Source organism: Aphidius gifuensis, linkage group LG2 (assembly GCF_014905175.1).
Source record: "Aphidius gifuensis isolate YNYX2018 linkage group LG2, ASM1490517v1, whole genome shotgun sequence".
Lineage (NCBI taxonomy): Eukaryota > Metazoa > Arthropoda > Insecta > Hymenoptera > Braconidae > Aphidius > Aphidius gifuensis.
The window spans coordinates 24,830,538-24,851,772 of NC_057789.1; the positions used below are offsets into that span (position 1 = coordinate 24,830,538).

General features: G+C 24.1%; 1 protein-coding gene across 1 annotated transcript in view; it reads right to left on the reverse strand.

The window, feature by feature from the left end:
- LOC122849725 overlaps positions 1-21,235 on the reverse strand; it is an 81,074-nt gene that overhangs the window by 34,421 nt on the left and 25,418 nt on the right. The window contains exon 2 of the mRNA XM_044148509.1: positions 16,913-16,989. The gene's annotated coding sequence lies outside the window, so the exon portion shown is untranslated. The remainder of the gene's footprint in view (positions 1-16,912; positions 16,990-21,235) is intronic.

Below are 21,235 nucleotides of genomic sequence, written 5' to 3' on the forward strand. Positions count from 1 at the left end.
AAACCGATTGATTTTCTCTATTCTATTTTACTTGTTTAATATTATAAATACATAGACACACTTCATCAGAATTAAAGTTAAAAAAACTTTTCATCTTTTTTTCTACAAAATAAAGTTAAATCAATTTTAATTTTTTTGTTGGTATTTGTAACAATATTGGCAAAGAAAACCACTAAGAAAATTAAAAAAAAATCTTTAGAAATTTATTATACAAAATATACTGATAAACTTTAACTAAATTTTTAATATTAAATTTAAAAAATTACAAAATTATTTATACTCTATCAATGACAAATAAACAAAAAAAAAAAAAAAAAGTTTTTTAATTTACTTTTATATATATATATATTACAGCAATATTTGTATTTTTTTTTAAAAATTTTTTTCGTATTAATTTTTAATATTTTTTAATTATAAAAAGGGATAACATAAAAGTTGTTTAATTTAATAAATGAATAACGTGATTTTAGGCATACACAAAAGTATATTAAACATAAATATATTAAATATATATCGTGCACAAAGTAATTAAATACTTTTGAGTTGAGAATTGAGAAAACTAATTGTAAGTCGTCTAATTTTAGTACTCGTTGATCCTCAAAATACATCAAAACAATATTGTACATATACATAATAGTAGTACGCATTTAAAATATATACATATTATGTATAGATGGTCCTGAATAAAAGGAAGCAAGAGAGAGAGAGAAACAGTATAGGGTTTAGTAATTGTTTCAAGTATGCTTGAACGAATATGAGGGGCTGACTATATGCATTACACTTCACAGAGCCTCACAAAGGATACATCTACACCAACACAAAAATATACACAGTTAATATTCACATAAATATATTATACACATACACACAAACAAGAGGCAGCAAGTGTCGTTTATAATTTTACCAAAATTATTAGTTTCTAGCAAAATTTATGGTATACCTAAATACGAAAATTTTCTCATCGTCACTTTAACAGTACCATGTAATTATCCAATTTATTATAAATTTTTTTTTTTTTTTTCATAATGTAAACACATTATTGTCAAAGTAAAATATTGAAAATTGTATTTTTATTTTTGGTATTATTAATTGATTACTGATTGATCCTAAATCAAATAGAAAAATAAAAGAAAAAAAAAATTATTTATTTATTTTAGTGCTTACTTTTTTTATTTTGGCTATATTTTATTATATTTTTATTCTGATCTCAACCTAAAAACCATCGATAACTTAATATTTATATATGTAATTTTTTTTTTTTTTAGCTATAAAAATCTGCTACCAGTCTTTTACCCCTCAACACAATTTTCCATCATTCTTCTCATCTAGAGCCATTTTATCTGAAGCTTTTTCCCTTCAACATGGAAGAAATAAAAACAACCCTCATGAATTCAAACGAACCCCAATCTTATATATATTTTTGTACTGAGCTATAGAAAATACACGAAAAACAGTTTGCCAAGGCAGTTAGCTTTCCCTTTGGCACGCGTAACTCTTGTTGGCAAAATTACACAAACAGACATTTAAAAGTACCTCATGATATACACAAAATAGAGGGTAAAAATTTTAAACTTTTGATCTAGATATATATATATGACTTATCATGATGATGAGAAAACTTAAAAATATTATTTTCATTAAATAAAATATCTCCATTGCAATATCATAAAAAAAATTAAAAAAAAAAAAATTCGTATTATTATTATTAAAAAAAATTAATCTATATTTATACTGATCAATTATTCAACTGGTATAATAAACGTGTGCACCCTAGCATATTATTATTAAACAATAATTCTTTTATTTTTTTTTTTTTAATATTATTGAGGTAGCTTTTGCATTTGAGCATTCAAAAAAAAAAAAATAAAATAGGGGATGAAAATATGGATAGATTGGTTGTCCCATGTTGAGTTTCGAAGGGCAGTTATATAGCTAAATTGTGAGAATGAATGGTTGTCGTTTTATATATATATTTTTTTTGTATTATTGGGGAGAGACAGAGAAAAAAAGAGAGCGCACCCTTGGAGTTTGAGAAACTCTGATGTGCTTTAGCGGCTTTGGTGTGTACTCGACCCCCTGGTTACTTGACCATGGTTGCCAGATTTCTCACTCAATATTTTTAGTTAAATAAAAAAAAGTGTAGAATGATGAGGATTTAGATTCAGATCAACGTCATCATACTGGTATATTACCAAAGGGAGATATTTTGTGTATGACTATTGAAGTCACTGATTAAAAATATAGATATATTTAGATGAATGAATAGATGGACAGATAGATTGGATAATGCTGAGGATGATTATCATGATGATAAGGTTAATGATATTATATGAAAGACATAAAAAAAATATACAAAAATATATATACAAGTGTGGGGAGACAGGTGGTTAAGAAATATATATAAAAACTTGATTTTTTTTTTTCGATTTTAAAACACTATATGGGCATTAATGTTTGTACTTTTATTTCAACATGATTTTTTTAAATATATTTAAAATTTAAACTACCTGTGTGGCGGCTAACTATCTATTTTATATATATTTTTTTTTTATCAACAAATTATATTACACAGCGGAGAGAGAGAGAGAGAGGGAGATTGTATCTTTAATTTAACAAGATTCTTTTTTTTTGGTTTTTTTTTTTCAACTATTAATCAATTCTTTACGTCAATTTTTATATATAAAGCTAAATTTATTTATTTTTCTATTTATATTTTCTCTTTGCACTCCGGTAATTGGAATTTTGATTGAACCAGAAGAAGGAAATTGATGATGAAAATTGGCAACTCTGGTTTCTTAACCACAACATTGGGGTAAGAATATTATATTTTAAAATGTCATTTTAAATACGTATATATATTTTCCGGCTTTCATTATGGAAACATAAAAATAATAATAAAGTAAATATATAACAAGATGTTAAAGAAATTGAAAAGAAAAAAAAAGAGAAAATATGCTTGTCAAACATAAATGACATTTCATGCGGATAACATGGATGACCTGGTGTTAATTTTATTGTCAAACAGTCAAAATGACAACCTTGAATACTATATACTAAACATGCATATAAAAAAAAAATTATTTTCCAAGGAAATTGGGCAACAAACGAGGACCCATGGTGAGTTGAAAATGTCTTCACTTAAAGGTTGCATGTTAAAATTGATTGTTTCTTTTCTTGGGCTATTGTGAGGTTTTGAAATTTCATCAGGGTCAAAATGGAAAACTGGTATAAACGAGGTTAAAAACCATTGAAAATGACACAACGTGCTTATTGCTTCGAAAAACATTCGTTCCACATTTGTTGGATCCAACACAAAAAACCTTTTTTTTTTTTTTTCTTCTTCATTTATCTATTTTATGTTTTTTTTTTTTTCCTATTTTCTAATAAAATCTTTATCGATTTACATTGAAATTATTTAAAAGAAAAAAAAAAGCTTTTAATTTTATGATCAATAAATTAAATTTAAATTAGTTTATTTATTGTTAATATAGATGAAAATAAAATAACAACAATGAAATTAAACTACCCTATATATTTTTACTCTGTCATTTCATAAATTCACAGGCTTCAACACTCCCCTTGAATTCAAAAAATAAATACCAATTTATTACAAAACGGAAAAGAGCAAAAAAAAAATTGGATAAAACCGATAATATCGAGTGATGATGATGATGATGATGATAATAATTGTGTGTATGGATCATTTATCATCTCTCCAACCCTCGAATTTCCTCACGCTATTTATATATTATTTTGTAACAATAAATATTTTATATATAAAATGCCAATAAATACTGTTTTCGTATTAACAATTTGTTCATTTTTTTATTATAAATTCTTATTTTTAATAATATTTAAATGAACGAATAACTAGAGCATGTATTCATACACTTCCACACAATTTTTTTTCACCACATTTTTTACCTGTTTTTTTTTTTTATAAATTTATATATTTATATATATTTTTTTTTTTTTTTCAATTTTTTATTGTCATTTGCATCGAGAGAATATATATTTCTCGTTTTTTTTCTTTCTTTTTTTTTTTTATTTCACATGGATATACGTGAGGAAAAATGAAAATGAAAAAAAATAAAAAAAAAAACAACAAGATATTATATTTGCAAAGAGTTGAATGAACAAAATAAAAATAAATAAAATAACCATTGATGGTGAAAATAATAAATATGAAAAAAATATTTATATTAAAATAAAAAAATAAAAATTTTATAACAAATATTTTCATTTGAATGACCACACAAGTGAAAGAGGCTATTGTGGATCTATAAATTGATGTCACCATATTAGCTCGTCTATTTTGAATATAAAAATTTTTATTTCAATAATATACCTTGTTTTATTTTTCATTCGGTAAATATTTTCCAGATGCTTTATTATCTCTCTAATGATAACAATAAATTTTTTTAGGTATTTTAATTTTTTGATTATTGTTGAGGTTGATTTATCTAGATTGAATAATGACAATTCCCACTGGTAAATATCAATTATTATACCAAATAATCAATGATGCATTAATTACGTTAATTTGTTGAATTTCATATTGATATAAATCTCTATGACGTTTCAACATAATTGTCAATACAATTTGTCATCCCGATAAACAAACAATACAATATAAACAAAAGTTTTAATTAAAAAATAAAAAAATATAAAATTAATTTTATTTATTAAAATTAAACATGACAATATTATATTAAATTGATTAATAAAATTAATGTTTATTTTTTTATTTTTTTTATACTGTCTCAACCTATTTAACGTACCTTTTTATTTTATTTCATTTTCTTTATCTACAATTTTATATAAAAGCCACAATTCACTGTTTAAAAGTTTGTAGGACTACTATACCTAAAAGTTTCAAATATAAAAGTAAAGAACTGTGAAAGTAAAAATAAAAACAGATATAATAAAAAGGGACCAAGAAGAAAAGTATATAGTAGTTGAAGAAAATAAAAAAAAAAAAAAAAAAAAATAAGAACAAACGTTTGTCAGTGGTACGTGCCAACTACGTTGTCTTTGGTTCGAAATTCGCGGGAAAGAGGCAGAAAAGAAGAAGAAGACAAGAAGAAGAAGACAAGAAGAAGAAGATACGACAACGAACATCATCAGAGGGGTTGTAACAGCAAAAATAAAAAAATATTAAAAAAAAAAAAACTTCGAAAAGAAGAAGTAGAAATATAGGGGATGAGAACAAGTCATCCAAATCGTAATTAGTCTGAAGCAGAGAGAGTGGTAATTAATGAAGAAAAAATACTTTAAGAAGAAAAAAAAAAAATAATTCTATTTACAATAAATAAATAAATAAATAAATAAATATAATATATAAAAAAATTTATTAAATAATTGTATTAATAATAATAATATTTTTTATAAATAAAAAAAGTCATTTTAAAAATTGAAATAGGAATTATAATAATAATGAATAACGCAATTAAAAGTATGGTCAATAAATATGTAATTTTCACAAGCGTTTATTTACCTATCTCATCTCGTGTAGCAATTTATATATATATATGTATTTGAACTAGGCATTCACACACTGAAAAGGGGGGTAAATGTGGTATGTTCATGCCTCACGGGAGTTGTGCAATTGCTGCAATTATCGTCTCGTTGCCAGAGTTCGTGTGGCCTTTCGCACGCGTTCGAAGAAAATATAAATAAATAAAAAAAAAAATATATATGAATAAGAAAATAATAAATATAAAAATAACATTCAAATGAAAAAAATATATATACAGGCAGTCTGTTAACTTTCGAAATTCCATTTATGTAAAAGATGCATTGATGGGAATTTTATTTTTCATATTTAAATTGTTTTTTTTTTTTTTTTTTTTATGGTCAAAATATTGAATCGTTGGAGTAATCATTTAGTACTTTACATGTAATTTTTTTTTTATATAAAGATTTTGAATATTTCAAGGTGTAGATTATATTTTTTTTAAAGTATTCAATGAAATTTTCAGATTAATTCAAAGTACGTGGTTGAAGCTTGATGAGAAACTGCTACAAACTTCAAAATTTTACATATGCTATCTTTAATTTCAATGACGTAAATTTTAACTCATCAAATTCAATGTATACACATAATACAAATATATTTCACAAGAATAATTTTAAATAATTTATACAAACTTTGGAATTATACCCGCCAACTGAATTAATATATATATAAAGTTTTAAATTCATTCAACTATATTATATTTCATTACTTAACAATAAAATTAAATAAATAAAAAAAAAGAAAATTTTTTTTAAATTATTAAATCTCATAATTAAAAAAAACTATAGTTATGTTTGTTGAATAAAAATAACGAAAGCGTACACTGAATTTTATTTCATTCAAACAACCCAAATAATAATAAAAATATTTTGTGTATATTTTATTAAAACATTGGTTAATGAAAAATAAATATTATTCTTTAAATTTGCGTGTATATATTTTATTTTTTTCTGCAAGCTTAATCTATAATATTTTTTTTTTGTATAAAAATTTGATGGTGTTTGTGGATGGAATAGAAAAGTGTATACACTTTTATAGATAGCGATAATAATAGCAGAAGAATGGATAAAAAAAAAATGAATGAAATAAAGAAGAGAAGAGTTGAAAAAAAATAAAAAAAATAGTCACTGGTTAGTTGTTATCAGGGATGCAGGTACTTTGGATTCCTGTGGGTGTACTTTTGGATAAGGGGTATAGAAGAGGAGAGACTGTTTTATTTTCGATAGGCAAAGTTATGCACCACCAGCATCTAAACTCTTTTTTTTTTTTTTGTAAAATTAAATTGTTAATATCTTTATAGAAAGTATACAAAATTGATTAAAATTATACATTATTTTGTATTATAATAATTTAATAAAAAAAGAGACAAATAAATTGCGAGTTAAATTGAATCAAATAATTTATGTGAAAATATATAAAGTTTAATTTACAATTGAATAAATTTAAGTGTGTTGCAGGTGTATATAACAAAAGAATATATAGTAAATAATATATATTTATTTATGTGCTCATTTTAGTATATATATATATGTATTTTTGCAATGCAGCATCCGTGCCTTGCATACGTCCATAAAATGTTTTTTATCACACAGCCTTATTCTACAGTTCTCGTTGGTATAAAGCTTATGGGAATCTGGGTGGCAGATAAGAAGAGACCCGCGAGGCCAACTTAACCTCCAGTGAAAAGGGTGAATTTTATGGGCTTAAATATACTACAGATATATGTATTAGATTGTCTTGAATTTTATAATGTAAATTAAAACTTGAAAATACAAATTAAAATCATCCTTAAATATATAAAAATAACAAAAATTTTTTACTCTTTTTTTTTTTTCTTCTAATTAAAAAGTCATTTAGAAAATATAAATTTTAATTACTTTTTTTTTATAAACAATAGACTGTATTTATTTAATATATTGTTTTTTATTTTTTTTTTTTTACTATTTTTTTTTAAACAGCAACTATTGATTGGACACTTGGAAAAATGTGTTAAAGCAATGAAGCACGCGATTTAACTTTTTTTTTTTTTTAAATAAAACATACAAATGAAAATAATAATAATAAAAAAAAATTTGTTCAATAGATGGTGCCGCCATTTTGTAAATTTAAAGCTTGCCATGAAAAAGTGATCTTGTGTGTGCCGGGTGTAAAGTAAATCCCTCTCTCACCCCATTCAAGCATTCAAATTCTTCTCACAAAATGAGTGAGTTTAAAATAAAGCTTTTTTACTTGTATTTTTTTTTTTTTTTTTTTCAAATATATTTAAACGAGACACACAAAAAAACGTCAAGTAAAAAAAAAAAAAAAACACCCATGTGTTCATGTGAAAAATCATGTTTGAGTATTCAAAAATTGTAACTGGGACTTTTAAAAAACTTTGTTATTTTAGTTCATTTTTAAAACATGAAAAAAAATAATATAAAAATTCAATATTTTTTTAACATTTTACTTGGATTATTTTCTCAAAGTAACTATATAAAAAATTTTATATAGAAACAAATTTTCTACTTATTTTATTTTTTTCAATTTTATATACCAATCACATCAAGATATTTCAATGTATTGAGTCATAAAATTGACACGCCACTTTGTGTGAGCATAGAAAAAAAAAATATATAAATTACATTCTAATAAATTCTTGGATATGAATCTAAAATACAAAAGAATGAAAAAAAAAAAATTTATCCAAAAAACCGTTAGGTTATTTTCCATAAAGTATGGTGTAGATGAGTGTGAGCTGCACAAGTACCTCTATGGCTTTTATGCACGCGAAATTCAAGAGGTGTATATAGCGAGCCATATACTTAAAAAAAAAATATACATACATGCACTTGTGTCTGCCATGTGTTGAAGAAAGTACATTTTATTTTTCAAAAAAAACTTTATTTATTTATATTTTTTTACCATCGAGTTATGCCTCTGTACAGTAAAAAAAAAAAAATAAATAAATCTATGCAAAAGTGAGAAAACAAGTTTGTATATAAATTTTCTAAGCTTATTTTAAAAAATTGTGTGAGAAGATATAAAGCTGGAGAGTTAAAGCAATATGTATACACCTGTATATTAACCAAGTGAGATGAAAAAAAAATAAAAATATTAAAAAATAAATGAGATAAATAAAGACAAGAAATTGTTGGCATGCTGAAGCACGATTATTCAGCGTGTATATTGAACATGAAGTATTTGCAATCGACGTACTCAAAAGTTAACCATGAAAGAACCATATCTGTCTTGAATTTTATTTCAACCACAGGTATGTACCGATTTATTTTATATATACCGTTTGATTTCATGCTCCCACCGTTAAACTTCAATATTCGTTTAGTTTATTTTTTTCTTCATTTTAGCAATATTACACACCTTTATATACTGTACTTGGTATAAAATTTTTATATTACATGTATTGGGCCTAATCTCGGCCAGCGGCACACACTCAATTTATCTCTTATATGTACGTTTTTTTATTTTTTTATACACACACACTCACTGATGAGTATCACGTTGCGGTCAAACTAAAACTGTACCAAGTGGATTATTCGCCGTTCGTAATGTAATAAACCTCAAAGAATTATTTTTTTTTTTTTCATTTTCTTTATCTTTTGTTGCTTTTATTTTAATCATTTTTTGGATTATTTATTATTACAGTATTTATTCCCACCCACAATCAAAAGAAATATAAAATTTTTTTTTTTTCTGCAAATTTTTTTTTTGATAAGTTAAATATTTTTATTATTTTTAGTGGGGGTATGGTGGAATTCAAGGGTTAAACATTTAATTTTTATTTTTTTTTTTATAAATCTACTTATATTTTATGGATATTGTTACGGATTATATTTTTTTTTTTAATATAAAAATGTAATGCTCAATTTTATAGAAAATAAATTGTTGAAAAAATTTTATATATAAGTTTTTTTTTTCTTCGATGTAACTACTTTTTGAAGTGCAAATTTATTTTTTTTTATCTTTAAGGAAGAGATGTATATCTTTGAAAAAAAAAATATATATATTTTATGATGAGTTTTGAATTTTTATTTGAAAAAAAAAAAAAAAAAAAAATGAGATAATTTTATAAAGAAAATTCTCATGATGATGTATTGTTGATAAAAAAAAAAAAAATAGTAAAATTATATTTTTTTTTTTTTAATGTAACCAGTGAATTGAAGGTTCACGAGTGCCATTGAAATATGACTTTTCAAAGAAAAAAATTATATATTTAAAATTGTAGATAAAAAAAAATAGAAAAAAAAAAGTGCACATATGTTGCTTATCTATAATGACATAGGAAAAAATCTAGTAGAAAAAATAATTTCCCCTGGGAATGTTGACCCCCTCTGTTACCTTTTAAAACATAGCCACAATAATTTTGATAAATTAATGATGATGATAGTCATGAAGATTGAGATATATATAATTTTTTCAAAAAAAAAAAAAAATATAAAACGACGTTATATTTAAATGATAAATAATTAAAATTGCGCGTCGACAAAAAATAATATATAAAACTAAACTAATAAAAATTAATAATAATAAATAACATTGTGAATGTTTTAAAAACGTTTGCTTTATATACGAATGGAATATCTTTGTGCATCCGTTTTCATCTGGCGTCGGTGTCTCGCTGAATTAATTATCCAACTCGGGTATTTAATTATGTGGCCACTGTGAATGGTCGTTGGCTTTGAATATGGTGATAGGAATGAGAAAGAATATCAAGGTTGACAAAAAAATAAAAATATTAAATTGAGGATTAAAATACACATTCACAAGTCACAACTACCAACATCATCACGGCTCCACGTTAGGTGTATTAGCCTAATTAAATCGAGTTGTTCTTTTACACTATATACCACTTGGAAAAAATATTTTTTTCAAATTTTTTTAAACTCCAAAAAAATCTGCAAAAAAAATCATAAATTCTCCTTTTTTTTTTTTGAATAACATTTAGCAAAAAAGTAATCATTAATTTTATGTGTAACTGATTTTTTCTGTTTTATTTCTACAGAGAAATTTTGTTTCGAAAAAAAAGCTGAATTTTTTTTTTTCGTGGAGCTTGTGGGGGAAGTAGAATTGTCTATATATGGATCAACGAGTTTCTTGGTTGTAAGGTGGATAAAACCACACAGCAAGTATCAAAATAAGGTGAAGAAAAAAAACCACCAGGTCACCAGCAATAGCTGGGTTAAAAAAAGAAAAAAATAAATAGTAAAATTAGAGAGGTAAAAAATTTATATATATGAGTTTAAATGACCTGGTTGAAATAAACCACCACATCGAGTCGTTGTCGTGGTGTGTTCATCGATTATTTAACTCAAATACAATATAACATATTTTTTTAGTATTATTTTTCACAATCACATTTTATATATATTACCCCAATCTTAAAACCACAATCACCCTATTTTTTTTTCTATTTTATATACCAAAAAAAGAACCCCAAAGTTTTTCAGTATTTTATTTTACTTAAATTTTTTATTTTTAAAATGTTTTTATGGGCGTAAAAAATCGATTGATTTTACAAACCATATATGATTTTTATTTTTTCATTTAAGTGTATAAACTTGTTTAAAATAAAATTAAAAATATAATATGATTATTAACCTTTTCAATTACACAAAATTAGCTTTATAAAAAAATTTGATTTATGTAATAAAAAGCTGGCTATTTTTTGTTCAATATTTATTATCAAAATTTGGTTTTAAATTTAAAAAATAAAAAAATTTACAAGCAACCCTTTTATTTATAAGCTTGACCTTTATTTTTTAAAAGTTTTAAAGTTAGTCTTGATAAAAAGCCAAGCATATATATTTTGCTAGAAAAAAAAAATCAAAAAATCAAGCCAAGAAAAATAAATCAATGTACTCTTCCATCATGAGCATAAACACGAGATAATTATCTAAAATTTTTATGTTTACCCACTTGTTATTTTAGTGATTGCATCATTGATATTATTTTACAATTAAAAAAAAAAACTACAACACCTTTCGATGGCTCTTTAAATAAAAAAACAACCCTCAAACAAAAAAAGCCAATTGAAATTCACAAAAAATAATTTAAAAACCTCAAAAATATTATTTTTTTTATGGATTAAATATTTTCTAGATGTATCATAGATAAACACAAATCAAATCAATTAATCCAATTTAATTTTTAATTCAACTTTTCAATAATCTATAACTGTTTATTATATTTTGTTTCAATGTAATATTTATCAAACCGTTATTTTATATTTAATTATCATTAACCACTGCGTACATAGCTACTACGACTGATATAAATTCCATTAATACAACATTTTTATCAAATATTAAATTACACTAGCTATACACTGTATGAAAAAATAAAATATATATACATACAACTATGAAGGTGCTTATTTTGTTATTTATGAGATAAGCGACGCGAGACAAAAGGGCAAAAGGCCGTCATATTAAACCACCGCCCAGCTATACATACATACACAAGGCATATTGGATTTTTAAGATGATAAAAATACGTGAGTGAGTATATGTTTGTTATATAAACCAGTGAAAAAAAATATATATATAAAGCAATAATGCACCACTATTCTGTGTGTGTGAGTGTGTGCAGCGCTGGAAGAGACTAAGAGAGTTTGATCTAGAATTCGCGGACAACTATATGTGTATATAGTTGAATCAGCTTTTGCCAAGTTTCAATTTCGGGGTTAAGCTCTCACATGGGACATACATTGCCTAGGTATATAATACAATACACACTATATATAAAGTTCATTGGAGAATGTATTGGTATGGTGCAGGTTGAGAGAAAGAATCTACGAATTTTGGACACAAGCAAGAACGAATTTCTGCAACACGCGAGGATAAAATATCCTGCAGATAGTTGTTGTTGTTGTTGTTGTTGTCATTGTTGTATATACAATTTTGCAAGTATATATAATATCCACGTGTGTCTCGTTTACGTGTCGTGTTGCCATACAAACCTGGCAAGTTTCCAATTTTACGCTGAAGGGGATAAACGAGAGAATAGAATGAGAGACAAGATATACCAATTATTTCCGACACTGCAGACACACTTGGTCAACTATATCTATCTATATATCAAATATAAATCCCCCATCGTCTTTATCCCCCTGGATAACATATCCAAGATATATTGGTTGCTCACTCGAGAGGATCATCATCATCATCATCATGTGCATTTTATATTTCCTTATTTTTATATCGACGAGTTAATTAAATTCTTGAAATATTTACTCAATTTATATTTGTAATTATTGTTGTTGGCTTTTTTTTTTTTTTATTTCTTGCATGCACTTTATGAAAGTATAATATTAAACATGCAGGGAGTGTAGATTTAATATTGCTGTTTAAATTTGTTTTTTTTCTTTTTTTGAGGAAAATAGCAAAGTGGAATGTCGCGGTGCACGCGATCGTTATAAATTTTTTTATTTTTTGTATCACACCTAATTTTTTTAACATGCAAATATTGTAAAAATCAAAATAATATATTTTATCATTATGAATTTTTAGTATATCGTTATCAATAAAATTAAGTGATAAAAATGATCGTAAAAAATAAAATCGATTATATTTTCATTTTTAAAATAATATATATATATAAATTTGCTATAAAAATTTTTACAAAGAATCTATAAAATTTAGTTTTTATATGTATGTAAATTTTAAAGTTTCCATATAAATAAATTTATTTACATTTAAATTCTTTGAAAAATACTTTTTTTTATTTTTTCAACTATCAATGTCATATTTCTCGCGAATGGTTTCTTCATTATCATTTAAAATAAAAAAAGTAATCTCATATATTTATTTTGTGATTATAAAAGTGTAAAAAAATGTGTGTGTGTGTATATTTGTGTCATGTTGTGTGACGGTAGTTGAGGTGTAATATGTAGTACAAAACACGCAGACATGAATTGAGTCATACCGGAAAGTTTATACCGGAATTAACAAACCAGACATGTTAATAGTTATATGCGCGCCTCTCGTCACTATATATAATTTGTTGTATCAACAAACTTGACCGACACGCTCTTTGCTTATTTATTCATATGTAACTATTAATAATATTAATATTAATACATTTCATAACTCAATTGACATAATAAATAAATAGAAAAAAGTTTAAAAATATATATTCAAACGAGATGTATTATTTTTTCTATCAATTCATTCATTAATAATAAATAAAATATTGAAATTAGATAAAGTTAATATAAACAAATTTATTTATAAATAATTTTTTTGTATTATTTATATATTTACACCTTTTGTTGAATAAAATTCATGGAAATAGCAGGTGTTTCTTTCTTGAAGATAAGCAAACAACACTGTGGGGTATATTAAGTCTCAAAAAATGCTAATGTACTCTCTTCTATCGACTACAAAAAGAAAAGTAAACCTCCTCCTTTTTTATTTCAAATATTAAAAATGAAAAATAAATGCTAAACACGACATCGATATAAACAATATATCTTATTTTTTTTTTTTTTTCTTTTTGAAAAATAATGGTGTCGTTATAACTGTCGTTCTATTTTTCTTTTTTAAATTTTTTTTTTTTTTCTTTATTACACAATACATCACTGTGCAAATATACACATGCCACTGGAATATATTTATTATTTCAAACATCAAACAACCCATCTATATAAAATTTCAAAATATAAAAAAATACAATTTATTTATCATAAATTAAAAAATAAAAATTTTCATTGTATAAGTTAAATAAAAATTCAAATGAAATTTATATTTTTAATAATAATAGTCGTATAAAAATATACTTGAGCTTACACTTTGATGCTTAAAAAACAAAAATGATAATGATTATGACCCAGTTGCAGAAGAGATAGCTCTACAATTTTTTTAATATATATAAAAAAAAAATATATATATATATTTAATTTTCCCTTTTAAAAGTAATGAATAATTTTTCAATTTTTTTTATTCGCGAAAAATAAAAGTGTACATACTTGTTTTTCCCACCGCCATCATCATCGTGATTATTATTATTTTCATTATGAGCCCTTGTAAAGTGTATACATACAAGCAATCTTAGTGAGAGAATATTTAACATTTTGGCGCGTGTCTTTTAAATTGTAACAGTCAAGTATATATGTGTGTGTGTATTTTTTTTATGTATATATATATAAAAAGTATCACATACATTCAAGAGAGAGCTTCGTGTCTGGTGGCAATAAGATGCAGAGTGTCGAGGCAAAGGAAAGATGGTCTTTGCCATATTTTGCAACACACATACATACATATATGTAGTCTACCTGTACACACACACACACATATGAACGTGTATATATATTTAATATAAAGTGAGGATATAAAGAAGAGAGCCGCTCGCTAATTAGCTCCATGTTAGCTTGAAGAAATGAGACATTTTATCTTTCTCTTTCACACCATAGTAAAAAATTTTCTTACTCTTTTTATCATCATCATCATCATCAGGTCTATACAATCTTAAATTCGTGCTTCAAAGAGAAAGAGAAAGACGGTTTTATTCAAGTAACGATCTTTTTAAGATAGAAAATAAAAAAATATAAAATTATTGTAGACATTGTAAATCTTGAACCGTTATTCGTTTCCTTATTACTATATCGTCAAACTAATTTTTTTTTTATATAGATAAAAAATCGAGAAATTGAGAAGAAGAAGATGATGATAATAAAAAATCCAATTGGCAATTAATATTTCTTTGTTGTTATAGTAAAGAGGTTAAAAAAAAAAAAAAAATTATTTTTTTAGTTAAAAGATATTGAAGTGAATATAAAGTTGAAGAAGATCAACTCACATATATAGAGACAAAAAAAAAAAATAGAGTGCGATGAGTCGATTCGGGTCGCACCTAATCGCAAGAAAAGTGTTTAAAGATCATTGGTTTGGAAAATTGGGATCCTGCCAGACAGACCGACTAAGCTATATAGGCGCAATGGCCTTGTCACTTTTGGCTGCTTTATTCTCTCAACTAACTCATTCCAGTGTACACTCTCTTCTATATATTTCGACCAACTAACTCACTGTGATGATGCTATATGTGCTTTTTCATTTTATATACATATACATATATATATTCATGTGGATAGTCTAGTCATGCGGTGGTCACATTGATGGTTAACGTGGCTTTTGATCAACCATCAAAATTCAAAATACATTTAACATCAAAACTCTCAAAATATTTTTCATATCATATTTCTGTGTTTAACAAATATATATTCATCATTCAAAATAGAAAAAAAAAAAAAAACAAATCAATAAATTTTATAAATCAATTAATTATATTTAAAAAAAAATTGATTTTAATTTTTTTTTTTCCTTTTTTGGAGCAGGTGTTTATAAAAACAACCTGAATATAATTAAAAAAATTTTTTTTTTTTTTTTTTTTAATTCTTAGAAACCCTATTGAAGAACAGATCAATCCCCATGATAAATGTATAAAATGGTTTAAATAAAAACCATTTAGTTGCATTAAATTTTTCGAAAAAAAAAAAATATATTTTTTAAATTTTTTAGATTTTATTTTAAAAAAAATTTATATCGCAATAATTATTTACTTTTTTTTGTCTAATTTTTAATGGTTTTTAATTTATATATCAAGGGGCGTATGTCCAGTATAATTGATAATTAAAAAAATGAAATTTACCTTGAAAAAAAAAAATAATAAAATTGTTAGGGTTGTCTCAATAATTGGGGTGAGCAAACAGACAGACATAAAATTTGATTAAAAATTTACTAATATTTTTTAAAACTTTCAGAGCATTTAGGTATTTTTAATTTGATGATTTGATATATATTAAAACATGTTTGGTATATTAACATTAGTGCTAATAGTTGCACAAAGTAATAATAATATTTAATAACTAATATGCAAAGAGAAAGTTCAGTGGGTTAAGGAGGTATATATATATAATAAGAGTCGTTCTCAAGATGATGAAGAAGAAGAAGAAGATGAGAAGCAAGTTGGTAAAGACGAGCAATCGAGATGGCTCATCATACTCAGCTTGGCAAAATGCTAATAATTCACGTGACCGGTTTAACCAGACACAAGATTGCCAGACTAACAGGCAGGTCTCTGCTGATTTTACCAGGCCCATCCACACACACACAAGTTTATATTTATATATGAAATAAAACATATGCTGGATGTGGCAATATTAAACCTGGATATATTATTATATGCCGTGTCTATAGATATTATATAGCACATATTGTGAAGAATCATCATGTGAGTGCATACCACATGACGCCCTACAAATACACGTGTTTATAATGATCGTAGATATTACAAAAAAAATTTATAAAATTATTTCTCTTACTATCATCAAAAGATCTCGGCTTTTTTAATAGTTTATAATTTTTAAATATAAAAAATTTTAAATAAAAAAAAACTTACCAGTTTAAATTTGAGAAGGTGTTGAAAATTATCACCGGATGTCACCGGAAGCCATCGAAAATATTCCACACAATTTCCTGTAAAAATATCGAAAAATATATCGTCAATAATATAATCATAATATTAAATTTATTAATTTTTTATATATTAATTATTCATATGGATTTTTAAATGACATAAAGATGAGGTGAGAAAAAAAAAAAGTTAATTTTTATTTATATTAATGAAAACGAGTGAGTCATTGGGTTTGTCTGCTTCTGTATTAATATATATATATTTTTTTTTTAATTCAATTTTATATTCATTTTATTATTTTTATTTCGATGAAAATAATATAAAAAAGACAATTTTTATGATCATTGCTGGGTTGGTATAACTGTCGCTGATTTTATGAGGATATATATGCTGAAATGAGTACCAATTTTACTCTCATGTTTTATTTATCGCTTGTACACGCTTTGATACGCCGAAACAGGTGCGATTAAATTTTTTTTTTTATGTATTTAATACCCATTTTTTTTTCAACGATTTTATTTTTTTGTAAATGTTTATGTTTGTTTGGGTTTTTTTTTTTGCATTTTTTTTTTTTGCTGAAAATAAATGTGATATTCACGGGTTTTAAAATCCCAGCCAAGTATTTGTGATATGTTTGCTTGTTTTTGATGCATTGCCGATAGTCACTGATATATTTTTTTCACCTTTAACCCATCACTCCCTTTTACATCTACAACTCATCATCAAAAATCATATATAAAAAAGTTTTTTGTTTCCACTCTTTTACGTGATATCTAATGCACTTTTTCCTTGACAAAAAAAATTTCTAGTTTCATTTTTTTTATCACTATTTTATGTATATATATTTTCTAGCTTTTTGTGCTTTTTTTTTGAGACTATTTATCATAGAAAATGTCGCTTTATCCATGTGCTGCTGGTTGCTTGAATACATGCATTATAAAATGACGTTAAAAATTTGAAATTTCAAGTACAATCGATGATCAAGTTTTTGTAAAACACACAGTGTTTCAAGACCAAATTAAAAGTTAAAATTAAAAATAGAATTTAACAGAAAAAAAAAACAATAGGTTAAATTTTACGAGATTTTCGTGACTTGAATATTACTAGAAGAGAAAAGGTAGTCGCCTGCGGCAAGTTAACATTTTCACCCTGGTTCAAAACTCATTTCCAAACACTCATAAACCCGTCTGTGTTCCGGCAATGCCAGAATTAAATAATGATCACAAAAAGAACCAAAAAAAAAATGGATAATCCTTGAAAAAAAATATACGATTTTTCCTTTTATTATATGTTTTTTTTTTTTTTTAAATTATTCATGTCAAAGAGAATATCTGTATAAAGTAAATTATTTTTTTATATTTTTTTTAATATTCTAAAATATCTTTTTATTATTATTATTTTTTTGCAAGTATAAAGGCTTCAGCTAGAAAAATTATTGTCTCTAAAAAATTAAAAAAAAAGCTAAAAGAGTTTGTGCAATGGCGTGAAGTTTTTTATACAAAAAAAAAAAAAAAAAAAAAATTCACAGATGAATTTATATATATGTGTGTGTGAATATAGATAATGTTAAGTCAGTATCAAAAAAAAAAAAAAAAACATTGGAAATTGAACAAAATGGAAAAGACCATGGACTTTTTGTGAGGAGAGAAAAAAAACCAAGTAGATAAGAAATTTACGGAAAATAAAAAATAAAATAGTACAAAATAAGAAGGATGGTTGAAGAATAAAAGCGGAATATAATAAAAATAAAAGGAAATGAATATATATGTGAATATAGGATGCACAAGAGACATAATAAAAAAATAATAAAAAAAAATTTAAAAACTCTTTATACATTATTACTCTCACAATCCCGCAGTGCTTTTCATAATATACCACAAGATTATCAAGACAGATGAACAATACAAAAGAAAAAAAAAATTATTAAATAATAAAAAATATATTAATAATATAACATTACAAAATATATTTATTAGCTTACAAAAAAAAAAAACCATAAATAAATACAAAAAAAAACGAACCAATTATTGTTTTAAAATATTCATAAGGAGTTATTATTTTGTGTTAATTAACCAAGAATTATTATTCTATAATAAATAATAACAAGACAAAGTTATTGCAACTGACAGGTTAAAACAATATGTTTAATTTAAAAACAACAAAACAATGAATTGAAATTTTAACAAAGGAAACAATTAAGATATTAAAAAAAAATATCAAGTAAATTCACAGATGACTCATTAAATTCATCATAACAATAATAAATTAATATTAAAATATATAAAAATCATGTTTTTTAAATAAATAAATAAATAATAATAAAAAATATAATGACATTGAAAATATTCTTTACAATAATCAGAATATAAAAGAGAGTGGATGAAAAAAAATAAAAAAAAAAATTAAATTAATAATAACAAGTATATGATAAGGCAAATGATATGACTAATGGAATAAAAATTTTTATATTTTTTTTTTTCCATAAGGAGGAGTTATTGTGTGTGTCTGTTTATATATTTACCTAACATATTCGTTAGTTGTATATTCATCACATAAAGAAGCACACAGAAAATGCTTTATTCAATAAAATAAAAAAATTATTTTTCATTTTTTTTTTTTTACATTTGTTATTAAAGATATATGAATAGTCAGATATTTATTATTATTAAATAATAATATGCTCCAGGACATGACAAGCAAATTCCGCAAAGAAATTTATTTTTTATTTTATATATTTTTTTTAATTTATCATAGATGGTTCAGAGTGTCATCCCTGTACGCCCATATTGTCACAGTCACACCCTGTATTTTTTTTTTTATTATTAAATATACATTTTTATTTTTAAAATATTTAATGTTAAATAATAAAAATAATATTTGTTTTTTTTAGAAGATAATAATAATGTTTAAATAAATGCATGACTTGCAATGAAAATATATATTCAAAAATCAATTTATATCTGCCATTTTTTGTAGAAATAAAAATAGATATTTTTTAAATTTATATACCTATATGTGAAATTTAATATTAAAAAAAAATATTCTTGGTATAGTCGAAACGTGGTCGATTCGTATCACTGACTGTATATATTTTCAAATATAAACCGATTGAATCATACCAGCGTTAAAATTAAATTTCCTAAATTGGATTTAAATTTTCACCGGTCCCTTCAGAATATAACTGTGTCTTTTCCACATGTCCTTTGATAAAATACCCTTTTTTTTTATATCAAATATAAAATTTTCTATATATTTTTTCATCTCAAAAATATAAAATCAAATTTTAACAAATATAGAAATACAATTTATCCAAGTAGTAGTATGTTTTGCAAATTTAATTTAAAAAATAATGTAAATTTAATATAAAACAATATTATTTTTACGATAAAAATAATATTTTTTTTCTTTGTTATAAAACAATAATAATAATTTTGAAATATTTATATCTGGTTATTGAACTTTGACGACGACAAGTTGTGTAGAAAAAAAAATTTCCTTGCATTAATAATAAGAGGTATATTTTTTTTTTTTTTTACTTGACTTGTAAAAGTCGACACCAACCGATCAACTTATATCCATAGAGAAAAACTTTATATATAGATTTTCTATGTAGTTTTTTCTTTTGATATATGTATTATTTTTTTTTTTTCTTTTACAACTTGATTTTTTTCCCAGGCCACTACCCCGCCGTTGAAAACTCTCCACCAAAGAAACGCATTTATTCATATTTTTCATCTATAAATATAACATGTCACAAAAGTAAGACTTCTGTGCATGACGATGTTTTTATTTTCCATATATACTGTATGCAATAAAGTTTGCTATAATAGCTTGCAGCTTGCGACTAATTTTTTTTTAAAAAACTTTTTTTATAACTCGAGGTATAAAACAATAAAACTTTTAGTTTTTTTTTTTTGTAATTATAGTTAATGTGAAAAGTCGATTTAAAAGGATTATGAGGTATTTTATTAAATTGTGTTTATTTTATTTATATATTTTTGTGTGCATAAAGAGCGAGAGAGCGAGAGAGAAAGATCAAAGAAAATATGACTTTTTAGTTTGTGTATACGTATAATTGTGTATAAAAAATAAGTTGGGTATTTTGGAAAAGTAAGACTGGTGTAAAAGCATGTTAATAAATAATAATGTTTTCTTTTAACATGGGTAATTCAGAGTTTGTCGTTTATTATAAAACCGGAAACTTTTTTACACAATAGTTACGCGTGTTTAACACTAAAAAAAAAAAAGTTGCATCTTTTATATCAAACCATATATTTAGCTAGAAGCTGCAGGTTTTTTAAAAAATTT